This window comes from Mercenaria mercenaria, unplaced genomic scaffold (genome assembly GCF_021730395.1).
Source record: "Mercenaria mercenaria strain notata unplaced genomic scaffold, MADL_Memer_1 contig_2190, whole genome shotgun sequence".
NCBI lineage: Eukaryota > Metazoa > Mollusca > Bivalvia > Venerida > Veneridae > Mercenaria > Mercenaria mercenaria.
Window position 1 is genome coordinate 51,588 of NW_026460232.1, and position 14,078 is coordinate 65,665.

Sequence of the window (14,078 nt, forward strand, 5' to 3'; positions counted from 1 at the left end):
TTCGCATACAATGAAGTTGCGGCAGGAGTACACGTTCACGGCAACGGGTGCATAGTTCGCATACATTTATTTGATGTTCGCGGATAGTAAACGGGAGGACCAAATTACGCTAACAGTACGCTGCAAAAATTGATAGTATACAAAACATACACAACAGGGACTTAAAATTTTTATTAAACATTTTTTTATTTGCTGAATGTTCACAGCAGCAACTTGAAGTTTTTTTTCCATAGTTAAAGTAAACGACACATACACCGCAGGGACTTAAGATTGGTATTTCATAATTTTTGGTTTGCAGACTGTTCGCAGCAAAAACTTAAAACTTTTATCTGAAACCATATGTTATATACGAAACATACACTGCAAGGACTTAAAATTTATGGTTAATTATATAAGATTTGTTGAAATAAACATCATTACTTTTTCTCCTAGAGTAGATCTAACACCAAGAAGAACATCATTAACAGTAGTTGCATAAATAATATTGCATTTTTTTCCACCTGGCTATTAAGGGGGGATAAATTAATCTACTGCAGTGTATATGCTGCTTATCTCACAACAGGAGATTACCACAGACTGATAAGATCTTGCCTGCTTTATATTTAGAAACTCTACCGGCCAAGAGGTCAGCCAATGAAAATAAAGTCAGTGAACTACTTCTGGGGGCTGTGCATATACCACAAAAAGTAATCCTTAACTTTTTCTTTTTTTTATCAGAGTAATCTTTAAAATTTATGAGTATCTAAATGGAAAAAAATCTTACTGTAGTACAGAAATAGTTTTAACATCCTAGATATATCCTTCATTAGCTGACTGTAAATGACACATTTGCCCAAGAATATCAAAATTTCAAATCTATAAACAGGAAGTTCTTTGAGAGCAGGATGGAGTTATTTTACTAGGCTACAAAGAAGTTTATTTATATGGCTCTTTGTTTACAATGTGCAGTTTATATTTAGCATGGAATTTAAGAGTAATGAAAAGAATACAAATTAAATGGTAAGTCAATATATTATTTATTCATTTTCCAACAGTTATCTAGATTACCTGTAACTATAGTAGCTCTAAAACATATAATTTGTTCATATGTAGCTCAATGTGTGTGAGCTATTTAAATCATGGAAAAATGAAAAAATACTTTGTGCATGTATCAATTTATTTTTTCATGGAACTTTGTAAGAATATAATTATCTTCCTATATTCAAACAAGTATCTGGATTAAAAAAAAAAGATATATGTTATAAGGTCAACTTAAGTGTGGAAGTGAAACTTGATTTATTTAGATTTTATTATTTCATGGTATAACTGAATAAATAATACCTTAAAATATTGGCTTTTGGCAATAAGTAAAATAAAAATGGTCTTAAAGTAAACTTACCAGTTGTGTTTGTGCATACATCCTTTATTTTACATGAGTTTATTTGACTGCAATAATAGTATTGCAGAACCATAACATTTCTGTCTGCTGACATTTTTGTGAGTATATTCTATACAGTTTTTTGTATAGATTTAATAAGGGTGTAATAATTTATTTGATATAACCATTTGTCATGTATACATATATATATATCTATCACCATGCATTATGTTGCCGCGTACATTATGTGTACAAAACCTGCCGTGTACATTATGTGTACAAAAGCTGCCGTGTACATTAAGTGTACAAATCCTGCCGTGAACATTCTGCATACATTGCCTGCTGTTTACATTCTGCAAATGGAATCTTGCTGTGTATAGTACGCGTACAAAACCTGCCGTGAACATTCTGCGTATAATGCCTGCCGCGTACATTCTGAAAAGTTTATTGTCAGCATACATGCCGCATACATTTCTGCGGTGTACACTCCGTGTACGTCTGCGGTGTACATGCAGTGTATATTTTTTGTGGTGTACCTTTTGCAAACTAAAATGTCCACGGGAAGAAATGTATGCGGCAAACCATCAATTTTCTGAAAAGTGTACTGTTGGCGTATGTTTCGTGTATATTAAGTGTATGAGTCGCGAACATCTTATTTTGTATACCGGCAATAAACATATAGTATGCCGAAAGTTCACTGCAATTGTATGCGGGAGACCATTTTCTTCCGTAAGGGAAGCTATTTATAGTAACAACAAAGGGAAGTAATTCTAAAGAAGGGACCTGCGCATAACACTCCGTCTCATGATGGTGTACAATTGTGCCAAGTTACATCAAAATCCCTCTATGCATGAAGAAGAAATGCTTCGGACAAAGTTATTCTTGTATCTGAACTTTAGCCTCTAAGTGTGACCTTGACCTTAGACCTAGGGACCTGGTTCTTGCGCGTGACACTCCGTCTCGTGGTGGTTAACATTTGTGCCAAGTAATATCAAAATCCCTCCATGCATGAAGAAGAAATGCTCCGAACAAAGTTTTCATTCATGTATCCTTTGACCTCTAATTATGACCTTGACCTTAGACCTAGGGACCTGGTTCTTGCGCATGACACTCCGTCTCATGATGGTAAGCAATTGTGCCAAGTTTCATCAAAATTCATCCATGCATGAAGAAGAAATGCTCCGGACAGTCATTATTGAATTTAACCTTTGACCTCTAAGTGTGACCTTGATCTTTGAGATAGGAACCTGCGGTTTGCGCAGAACACTCCGTCTCACTGAGGTTAACATTCATGCCAAATATAAACGAGATTACTCTATGCATGTCAAAGATACAGTCCGGACATGTAATCAAATCCGGACACAAGCACGCACGGATGCACATACACTGAACAGCCCTAGTGACCTGGTTCTTGCACATGACACTCCGTCTCATGATGGTGAGCAACTGTGCCAAGTTTCATCAAAATCCCTCCATGCATGAAGAAGATATGCTCCGGACGTCACCTGCCGGCCGCCCCTGGCCCCATAATACGTCCAATTTTTCAAACGGGCGTATAAAAAGGGCAATAATTCTTAGAAAATGATCCTTGATATAGTTACCTCCTCTTGTCTAACAAATTGGGTCATCACAATAAATTATGTCTAGTATCATGTCAATACCTATGATAAGATATTGGGTAATTGGATTGAAAAAAAAACAAAACTGAAAATTCAAGGTCGAAAAAGGGCAATAGCTCAACAAAAAAATCATTGAAAGTCACCTAGTCAACAGAATGAGGTCACCACTGTAAAGAAGAAAAATACCTTGTTACATTGTATTGAGAAATTGGAGACTGACGGACAGTAAGAGGTATTTACTCTGTAAAAACAAATCACAGGGTTACCTGCATTGCAATGAATACAAGAGCGCCGCCAAGCGGGGCAATATACGCCCGAAGGGTTACATCAGAGGATGGGAGCAAAATTTAAAGAACTTGACTGTTGAAGCCCAAAGGACAGGAACAAAAAAAAAGAAGAAAATCCAGAAAAAAACTCCAAGTCCACAAAAAAATTCTTACCAGGTAAAGTTATGTCAAAATACACCTAAACAATGGAGGTACCATACATGTTGTACCACAGAAAAGTGGTCTCGGTTTTTCCCTATGGCAAATAATAAAAAAGTTTCAAAATAAGCTATTTATAGTAATAAAAAAGGGAAGTAATACAAAAAAAATTATTGTAAGAGAACAAAAAAGGGATCTGCCAAATAAAAACAAGAGCACTGCAATGCAGAGCAATATACACAAAGCAAAGTCATATATGACATTTGACCCCCAGGTGTGACCTTGACCTTGAAACGAGTCATCTAAAACATGCCCTCTGCACGTCGCCTCAGTGTGGTGAACATTTGTGCCAAGTTTCTTTGGAATCCTCCAAGCAGTTCAAGAGTTACAGAGCGGACACGAAACACACTTATATGACCTTTAACCCCTAAGTGTGACCTTGACCTTGAACCCAGTCATCCGAAACAAGCGCTCTGCACGTCGTCTCCATGTGGTGAACATTTGTGTCAAGTTTCTTTGAAATCCTTCAAGGGGTTCAAGAGTTACAGAGCGGACACGAAATTGCTAACGGACGGACGGACGGACACCGGCGTCATAACATAATACGTCCCTTCGGGCATATAAAAATGTGTAAAAGTGAACAAGTTTTCCAAGTTTCAAATGGTTACCTTTGACAGTTTTTGAGAAAAACAAAATTTAAGTAACGCAGACGATCAATAATTTGATTTTCTGATAAAAAATAGTAAAAGAATAAACAAAGAATGTGTTAGAATAAACTCTCTTTTGACCTTTGACCAAAGTGTGACCTTGACCATGGTTATATGGATGCGACTTGTGTGCAACACATCAGAGTGAAGATATGCGACAACAAATTTGAAATTCTCTAAGGGGTCTCAACAACAAGAGCTGTCCGTAAGACAGCGCGCTCCACTATTCGGTGATTTGACAGTAAAATGAATATATGTCTCAACAGGAGACCTCTACTTTAAAAGGAAGATACATCAAGGTGCATAATTCTGTCAAGAACACATATTAGAGTTATTGGGATTGCTACCACACATGCAGATGATGATGATAAAGTGAAGTCACTATCTTTTAAAGTACCAAAGGTATGTCTATAAACGAAGCTTTCCAAAAAATTTAACATTAAAATAATTCCAAGTATAACAAGTTTGTGACCTTAACCTAAGTATAACACCTTGGTGACCTTGACCTTGGGTATAATGGGCCCACCCCCTGTACATACTTTGTTTGTATGCTGGACAATGTTTATGTAAAGTTACAGAAAGATATAAGCAATAACAACAAAGCTATGACAGAAAAACAAAGGTTGCCGAAAAACTTTAACCTTAAAAATAACCAATAATTTAATGTTGAAATGTTGGTGGGGCCATTTCTCAGTGTTGAAAAAGGATCTTTTGATCAAAATTTAATGCTGAAATGTTGACGGGGTCAATTCTCAATGTTGAAAAAGGACCCTTTGATCAAAATTTGATGTTGAAATGTTGACGGGGTCAATTCTCAACGTTGAAAAGGATCTATGGGGTCAATTTTCAACGTGGTCAGTATTTAATGTTACACTGGCGCGTAATAAACCGAATCGAGTCCATTTTTCAACAACTGTTGATTTCTCAGACTTCCAATCAAAAATTCATTGCTTTCCTGTGTAGAAAATACTGGTAACATTATTAAAAAGGTACCATTAGCATTATACACAAACGATCAAGTTTTCTTATTTCAAAGCGTTTGCTGACTTGATCAATTGTGATCAAATATGCTTACTAAAAGGAGACCTCATTCAGTTGCCATGTGATGTTGGTGAGATTTGCTCTATACGCCTTTCAAGTTGCCAATCTATTTTTCTTTGGTATAATATACAAGTTTGGAGTCATGCTGTGAAATATTTAAAGAGCGTGAAAAGTTTTTGACTTGAATGTTCAAAGAATATTAAGTTCTAGATAATATTTTTTACTAAGATCCTTTATGAATACAGGCCCAGATCTAGTTTAACAATATCAATAATTCAAATCACTACAGTATGTTTTTATTTTATGCCTTCTTTTGGTTCATAAATATCATTCAGAGATCAGGCTATATGATTATCTGTATCGAGCAGTGAACTTGTTCACTTTCTACAGTATATAATCATGGACCTATATCACCAATACTGGTATTAAACAAAAGCTCATGACGTCAACAAGACCGCTTCAAAGTTCTTTGAGTTATGTAGTTTGAGCAAATTGTCATAGCTCAATCTTGAAAAACTGACATACTTTCACACACACTAAAACCCTTGTGAAAACTTAAATCACACGCAAGTCCACATTAAAAACATTACAGTATGTCTCCAAATTCTCTGCCTGACCATCAAATCCTCCCTGCCTGCAGCAGACGCACCCGTCACACCTTTCTGTAATAATATTGAATGTCTTGTTTTAATATAATTCATTAATATTAAGTACTTGTGTAAAACAATGTCAATGATAGAATGATTCTGGAGCAAAGACACATTATTTGTTTAAATTGTTTCAGAAACTTAAATTTATGTTTTAAGCAAAATTTAAGGATGAAGATTTGGTTCTTTAATTTTATATCAGTTCAACCATCCTGAATCCTGCAGTAAAACCTGAATCAAATTATGCTGACCTTTTTAGTGCAACACCAAAAACAAAGAAGTAAAGCTGAAGATTATCAAGAGCTCGATCAAGTTACACTTATCTTTAGATACATTTAGCTGTAATCTAAGTCAGTTTGACCTTCAAGCAAGTGCTGTTTTAATGTTGTAAATTTTCTGACTTATCCAAAAAGCATCAACGCTGAACAATAGAAAAGCAATAGAATCTAAGCCTACCTTAAATTTCAATCCACCTTTTTCGAATGGAGCATGTTTTAAAAACAGCATCCTCAGCTTCTTTTTTTTTGTTATTGTCATGAGTTTTCATAAGAGCATCTGAAAAAAAATCATTACAGTGGTGTAAAAGTTGTAATCAAATTGCCGTTATCACAAAAGAGGCATCCACATTAGGCGCCATGCTCACATGTTAATTTAAATCTTATATTATATAATGAAACAAAAAATGAAATTTAAAACTATCTAAAATAGCTATTTAAATGGATTCCCGATTGATTATGATGTTTTAGATAAAACAACAAATGAGACTGAAAAATGGTTTGAGAACACGAGGCCCAGCTGAGCTTTTTCTTTTCTGAATTGTCCTCAGAAAATACCTGTCAGTGATGATGATTTATGTTATCAATATTCTAAACATGTTTTTTTTTTTAATTACCAAGCTACCTACATGTATCCTCTTTCTCTGGACATGTTAAAAACACATTTACTCCACACTGTAACAGTATACAGAACTTACTCAATATTGACCTGCAGCCAGCATTGGCCTGCAGATAGCCAGGTCTTCCAGTTTCTTTTCTCCTCTCATTCCTTTCAGGGAATACAATGACCAAACCTTATTCGATCCCGTAAAACATCTTTGCTACCGAATGTGCAATAATATTGGGACTGTAAAAAGGAAACAGAACAACAGTTAAACTATTGTAAATATATAGGTCCAATCTGTTCTACAGCAATCGTATTGACAAAAGTAGATCGCATTATAAGAACAAGACAGTACTCATTGAATAAACTTTTTATGCCATTAATGGTATCAAATGGTTCAATTTCAGTCATTAAATCTTTAAAATTTAAATAACTAGAGCTATCACTGAAGGTGATGAATACCTCCATATCGTATGGCATCTAAATTGCTTATTTTCTGAAGACACTGACTTTAAAAAGTATCTCAAGTCAAGGTGAAGGTCAAAGTAACATGTAAATGCACGTGTTCCTTGCGCTCATGATGGTGTTGTGCATGTAAAATTATTTGAAAATTTAGAGAGCAGTTTAGGAGACATAACTGTACGTTAAGAATTTAACTTGAGAATTTACATCATGCAAAGCTTGGTATCTACATGCATTTATACCATCTCTCATGTCTCACTTGACATGAGGATCGTACCAATTAAGGTATTCGCCACCTCTCCGTGTGAACAGGCCTGAAGATTGACAAAGAAACATGAGATAGCTTTCAGATTTGAACTGGTTTTACTATGTATGACATACTTAAATATTTACATCATGCAAGTCTTGGTATCTACATGCATTTGTACCACCTCTCCTAATCTATCCTACTTGGCACGAGGATCGTAACATTTAAGGTATTCGCCACCCCTCCATGTAAACAGGCCTGAGGATTGACAAAGAAACACGAGATTTGAACTGGTTTTTACTACGTATTATGACAAACTTAGGTATTTACATCCTGCAAATCTTGGTATCTACATGCATTTGTACCACCTCTCCTGTCCTACTTGGCATGAGGATCGAACCATTTAAGGTATTTGCCACCTCTCCATGTAAACAGGTCTGAGGATTGACAAAGAAACATGAGATAGCTTTCAGATTTGAATTGAATTGGTTTTTTTAACCTATACTGTGTTGGTGTGCCGTAAAACCCAAATAAATTAATTAGTTTTACTATATTGTATGAAGTACTTTGAGTATTTACATCATGCAAGTCTTGGTATCTACATGCATTTGTACCACCTCTTCTTAGTTCTACTTTGCACAAGGATCATACCATTTAAGGTACATTGTATTCGCCACCTCTCCATGTAAACAGGCCCGAGGATTGACAAAAGAAACATGTAATAGCTTTCAGGCTTGAATTAGTTTACTATGACATACTAAGTAGTGACTAATCTTGGTATCTACATGCATTTGTACCACCTCTCCTGTCCTACTTGGCATGAGGATCGGACCAATTAAGGTATTCGCCACCTCTCCATGTAAACAGGCCTGAGGATTGACAAAGAAACACGAGATATCTTCCAGATTTGAATTGGTTCTACTATATAGCTTTCAGACTTGAATTAGTTTACTATGACATACTAAGTAGTGACATGCAAGTCTTGGTATCTACATGCATTTGTACCACCTCTCCTGTCCTACTTGGCATGAGGATCGGACCAATTAAGGTATTCGCCACCTCTCCATGTAAACAGGCCTGAGGATTGACAAAGAAACACGAGATATCTTCCAGATTTGAATTGGTTCTACTATATAGCTTTCAGACTTGAATTAGTTTACTATGACATACTAAGTAGTGACATGCAAGTCTTGGTATCTACATGCATTTGTACCACCTCTCCTGTCCTACTTGGCATGAGGATCGGACCAGTTAAGGTATTCGCCACCTCTCCATGTAAACAGGCCTGAGGATTGACAAAGAAACACGAGATATCTTCCAGATTTGAATTGGTTCTACTATAGCTTTCAGACTTGAATTAGTTTACTATGACATACTAAGTAGTGACATGCAAATCTTGGTATCTACATGCATTTGTACCACCTCTCCTGTCCTACTTGGCATGAGGATCGGACCAGTTAAGGTATTCGCCACCTCTCCATGTAAACAGGCCTGAGGATTGACAAAGAAACACGAGATATCTTCCAGATTTGAATTGGTTTTACTGTAGCTTTCAGACTTGAATTAGTTTACAATGACATACTAAGTAGTGACATGCAAATCTTGGTATCTACATGCATTTGTACCACCTCTCCTATCCTACTTGGCATGAGGATTGGACCAATTAAGGTATTCGCCACCTCTCCATGTAAACAGGCTTGAGGATTGACAAAGAAACATGAGATATCTTCCAGATTTGAATTGGTTTTACTATGTATGACGTACTTAGGTATTTACATTATAAATGCAAGTCTTGGTATCTACATGCATATGTACCTCCTCTCCTGTCCTACTTGGCATGAGGATCGAACCATTTAAGGTATCTGCCACCTCTCCATGTAAACAGGCCTGAGGATTGACAAAGGAACATGAGATAGCTTTCAGACTTTAATTAGTTTACTATGTTTGATGCACCTAGAATTGACATGCAAGTTTCGGTATTTACATGCATTTGTATGACCTCTCCTGTCCCACTTGGCATGAGGATCATACCATTTAAGTTATTCGCCACCTCTCCATGTAAAAAGGCCTGAAGATTTACAAAGAAACCTGACTTAGCTTTCACACTAGAATGAGTTTATAATATGACCTTAGTAATGACATGCAAGTCTTCGTATCTACATGCACGATTAAAAGTAAATCTGTAGTATGTATTCACACAAATTTTTGTTTGCAGACGAGTATCGACATCTATATTTTTTCAGTAAATAACAGGTATCATTACTTATTCATTAGGAAATCTATTACCGGATGGTTAGAAAATCCTTGAGGATTTGCTAGCCGTCTGGTAAAGGGATCTCAGATCGGCTAAATCTCAGACTAGGCATTCGGTAACCCGGACGGCTAGACACATCCTTGTGTTAATTTTGTTAATTCAATCAGGTTTTCTGAAAATTTATTTTCATAAGTACGCAGCTTATCTGAAGCTCTGATTTAATACTTACATGTATATAGTTAAAAATATAAATATAATCTGAAAAGTAGATCCCTTGGAAGCACCGAGAACAAAACAATTTTAACAAACAGTGAAAATTGCAGACTCAGTTTGATTGAGTCTGTTCATGAGCAGTTATGGATAATGCAACACTGCCCACGCCCCCTATCACCGGATTAAGCAGTATTCAATCTTCAAATCTAAATGAGTTGAAATCAATAATCCCGAAGGACCAGAAAATATATCAACACTGAGACGAAGTAGGGGCGACTTTTATGGCCGCCACACAGCACTTTACATCCGCTGTTGTGCTGTAAATATAATCTGAAAAGTAGATCCCGTGAAAGCACTGAAAGACTTCGAAACAGAAATTAAATAGTTGCGGACGCACTGGTCGAGAGGGCTAAGACGCTTTCCTACGGAGGCGAAGGCCCCTGGTTCGAATCCTGGCTACTCCCACTGCGGTGTGTCCTTGGGCAAGGCAATTTATCACGATTGCCTCTGTCGACCCAGCTGTAAATGGGTACCAGCAAATTGCAGGGGGTGAGGTATAATTGGTTTTAACTGTTCTTAATATAGGGTCGCAGAGAAGCTCTAGACAGCTTATGTTAATTGTTTCACCAAGCGATGGTAAATAAAACTTACCTTTACCTTAACCAGTGCTGAATATTATATGGAAAGTTTCTTGTTTAACAGAAGTGGGTGGGGTATGGCAGCAATTTGCATTCGTTTTTTTTCTTTACAGAAACTAGACTTTAGGGTTTTTACTGAATAAATTTCATGTTGCTGTTAACGAACGCATATGTAGGCTATTTGATCTGCAACAAAATCTTGACTTGACCCAAAATTATCTTGGGATAACTTTGCGCCAAAATGAATTCAAGAATAATCTAGAGTATATAAGTATTAATTTATATGTACTTACCTCAGTCTTACGTAAAACACCAGATATATCGATAGTTAATTGAAAGGAGATTTTATTCAGTTGTTCTAATGTGTAACAGTATCACCGAGAGACACCAAAAATACAAACGGACTTTGTAAACATTCCGCGCGCATGCAGATATTCAGGTGTCAGTACATCCGAATCAACGTTTCTTTTTAAGAAGAAGATACTCAAAGTAAATTTACGAAAAAATATTTATGTTCAATGATTTTACAGTATATTCGACAACTTAAATTGAAATAAACGAAATTATAATGGCAAAATATAGATTCGAACCTATCGCTACGAAGTCAGTTTACATAATGAAATACTACAACAACAAAACAACAACAAAATATTGACACTAAAATAGATCTAACCTAATTTATTTCAAGAAACAAGCTTATTTTTCAGAAGTTTGAAGTTCAGGTCATCAGTATTTCTGATGTACCCTCATAAATACATAATTTGCTTAAGCGTAGGTCCCAGGTATGATCGGGCGGGGGTACGGTGGGGGGCAGGGGGCATATTATCCTTCTAAAAATTGGTCAAAACTGCAGGGTTAAACTTAGAATGCATAAGAATGTTTTTTTTGTGTGATTTTCTGTCAATATTATATTTACAGAATGTCCATAAAAAAGAGAAAATTCTAGACCTGCATACAGCATATGTTGTACAAATTACCTATATAACTGGCAATGTTTTGCGGCAGAAGGGGAGTGGTGGTGTTGGAGATAAGGTGTCGGCTGCTTACCACGGAGACGTGGGTTTGAACCCTAATAATGGGTCATGGCAATTAACGTCCTCATTAAACGCCATTCCAAGGTTTTCCCGGATTCGGACTCGAAGCTTTATTCTTCACAATCGAGCGAAAAAAATTAGTATATAAGAGAGTAGCAAAGCAGTTCTCGTATGAGGCAGTTGACAGCTGCTGAGCAGGCGACCTCGGTAGCTCCGCAAGTAGGCAGGCTTTTCTAGGCAACTGTCGGTTTTGAATATACTTTCATAACTACTCTTTCACTGAAAATTGGCAACATTGTAAAAACGTTAATATAACGTTACCTTAACAACGTTGTGATTCAAACTTGAGTAAAACGTTGTGACAACGTTACTTTACAACGTTGTGACAACGTTACAGCACTGTTACGTACACAACGTTGTAGCTCAACGTTTGCACAACATTGTACTAACGTTGTAGATTTTACAAGATTCAGATAAAAACTCAGTGTGTCTTTTTATAGGGTCTTTTCAGTACATTCACACATTGCTTGCATAGGACTTTCTCCTATACATTTCAAATCACTGTTTTGAATAGTTCTCAACGTTGTTACAACGTTGTCACAACGTTGTAAAATAACACAACTAACATACAACTAAAACACAACGTTGTCTTAACGTTGTGTGTTTGCTGGGATTTCCCTTAATATAACATTGTCGGTTTGCAATATCTTAAACCAGTACTTAACAATTTGTACATACCTATTAATATAAAGTGGGTATCTACCCAATTCACCATAAACAGCAGCATTGCTTGCACTTTGTTTAACACCCAAAAGTGTTTTACAAAACTTTAGGTGAACTCTTTCTAGGTCTTTTGACTTTGTAAAACCCCACACTGGACAAGCATAATTCAATATTGAACCAACAAATGAATCAAACAACTGCAATGCTATGTAAGGATCTAAATGAAATTTATTCATATTACTTAATAACACGTTCATATCTTTTAAACCTTTTCCTACTAAGCATCGGTTATTAAGGACGAAAGATCCAGTATAGTTAAAAACCACGCCTAATTAATTGAAGTCGTTGACAACTTCAATAGGTTCACCATTATAAAACCATTTTTCACTCGCTCTGACGGGTCCCCTTTTACGAAATACATATAATAATATGTAATGTTAGAACAATTTAAATACCATTGGTCACACTATACTATGCAAACATCTATATAAAACCCTTGCAATTGGTTCCCCAATACCAAATATAGCATTTATTTGTCATTTAGAGAATACAAGAATGCATTTAAACCATATCATAGCCAAGATGTTTCCAAGACAATGGATGGTAATTACCTTGTTAGGTTCAATAATAGTATTAAATAGGTAATCAATCAGTACTTCCGGGTTATCAGATTGTAGCGGAAAGAAAAAAATCCTCATTTTCCCAGTTAATGTGGCATTTGTATGTCTTATATAAGTCAGTTTCTGTTTTCATTTCATTGTTGATCTATAATTGACATTTTGGTCGCATTTCATTTTCAAGAAGATTTTTGCATTTATAGAAATGTAAACAAACCTTATTACACATGCGTTCATACCCACATATTAGCTGTCAGTTTAGAAGATGTTCCATGGTGTTGACCTGCCAGACAAAACATCTCCCTTAAAAGATACATTAACACTCCTTTTTTGGCGTTCTTGTGGTTTATATGTCATTTATGAACATACGGTTTGTATTTCTTTTTTCTAAAATGGGTCTGGCTATGTGTGAGATTGTTAATCTTGTATAAAACATACAGCCAATTTATTTACTATTGTATTACCTGTTGCCGCACTGATACCATATTATAGGCAATTGGCTGCAGCTTTGACAGTTTACTTTAATTTTGAACCACAATTCCGCTGACAATTTTTGAAACTAGGGGTGTTTGAGACATAACTTTTCGGTATGTATGTATATATTACTGCATTAGTACACAGTCATTTTCCCTTATACAGCTACCTTCTTATGGGTAGCGTCGAAAAAGGGATTAACAAATATGTTAATCTTTTCAGTGTATCACTTTTAAGCTATTACCATAACCAATATTATTTTGTGTTATTTTGTGACATTCCTTTTGGCAGTGTGTGACTTTTGACGAATACCCTCACGTAATTAGACGCTTCGTCATTAAAGTTTTACACAACTGAAAGTGAAATATAGTCCAGAAACAAAATTTACAAAATTGCCTCCCATCGTTTTTTCAAGGAACATTTTTTGTTGTTTTTTTTTTTTTCGTCACTGTGATATATGCTAATCTGAACCATATTGTAACACATGTTGTAACATTATGTTCGAAATGTATTTTGAAAACAAGTAATAAAAGGGATTACCTGAGAGGTGCTTCACGACAAAATAAAAGAAACAAAATTTGATTAAAAGCTATACTCTAAACTGACAGAGTTACATTAGTGTGCTTTTTCAAAGCGCTTCAGTGTACTTTTTAGCAAAAGATTGACTACGACGCTACATAAAACTACATTTGTGCTCTCCACTAAGTCACTAGGTTACTGGTCTTAACTCTCGGAAGTGGG

The 14,078-nt window shown here is 35.8% G+C and overlaps 1 long non-coding RNA gene across 1 annotated transcript; it reads right to left on the bottom strand.

Annotated features, from left to right (window-relative positions):
* Positions 1–5,740: 5,740 nt before the first annotated feature.
* On the bottom strand, positions 5,741–6,884 carry LOC128552237 (uncharacterized). Its single transcript, XR_008369020.1, has 3 exons — positions 6,770–6,884; positions 6,253–6,351; positions 5,741–5,811 (listed from the first exon to the last, which is right to left on the bottom strand). It is a non-coding gene; the product is annotated as an uncharacterized LOC128552237 (long non-coding RNA).
* Between the last annotated feature and the right edge of the window lie 7,194 nt (positions 6,885–14,078).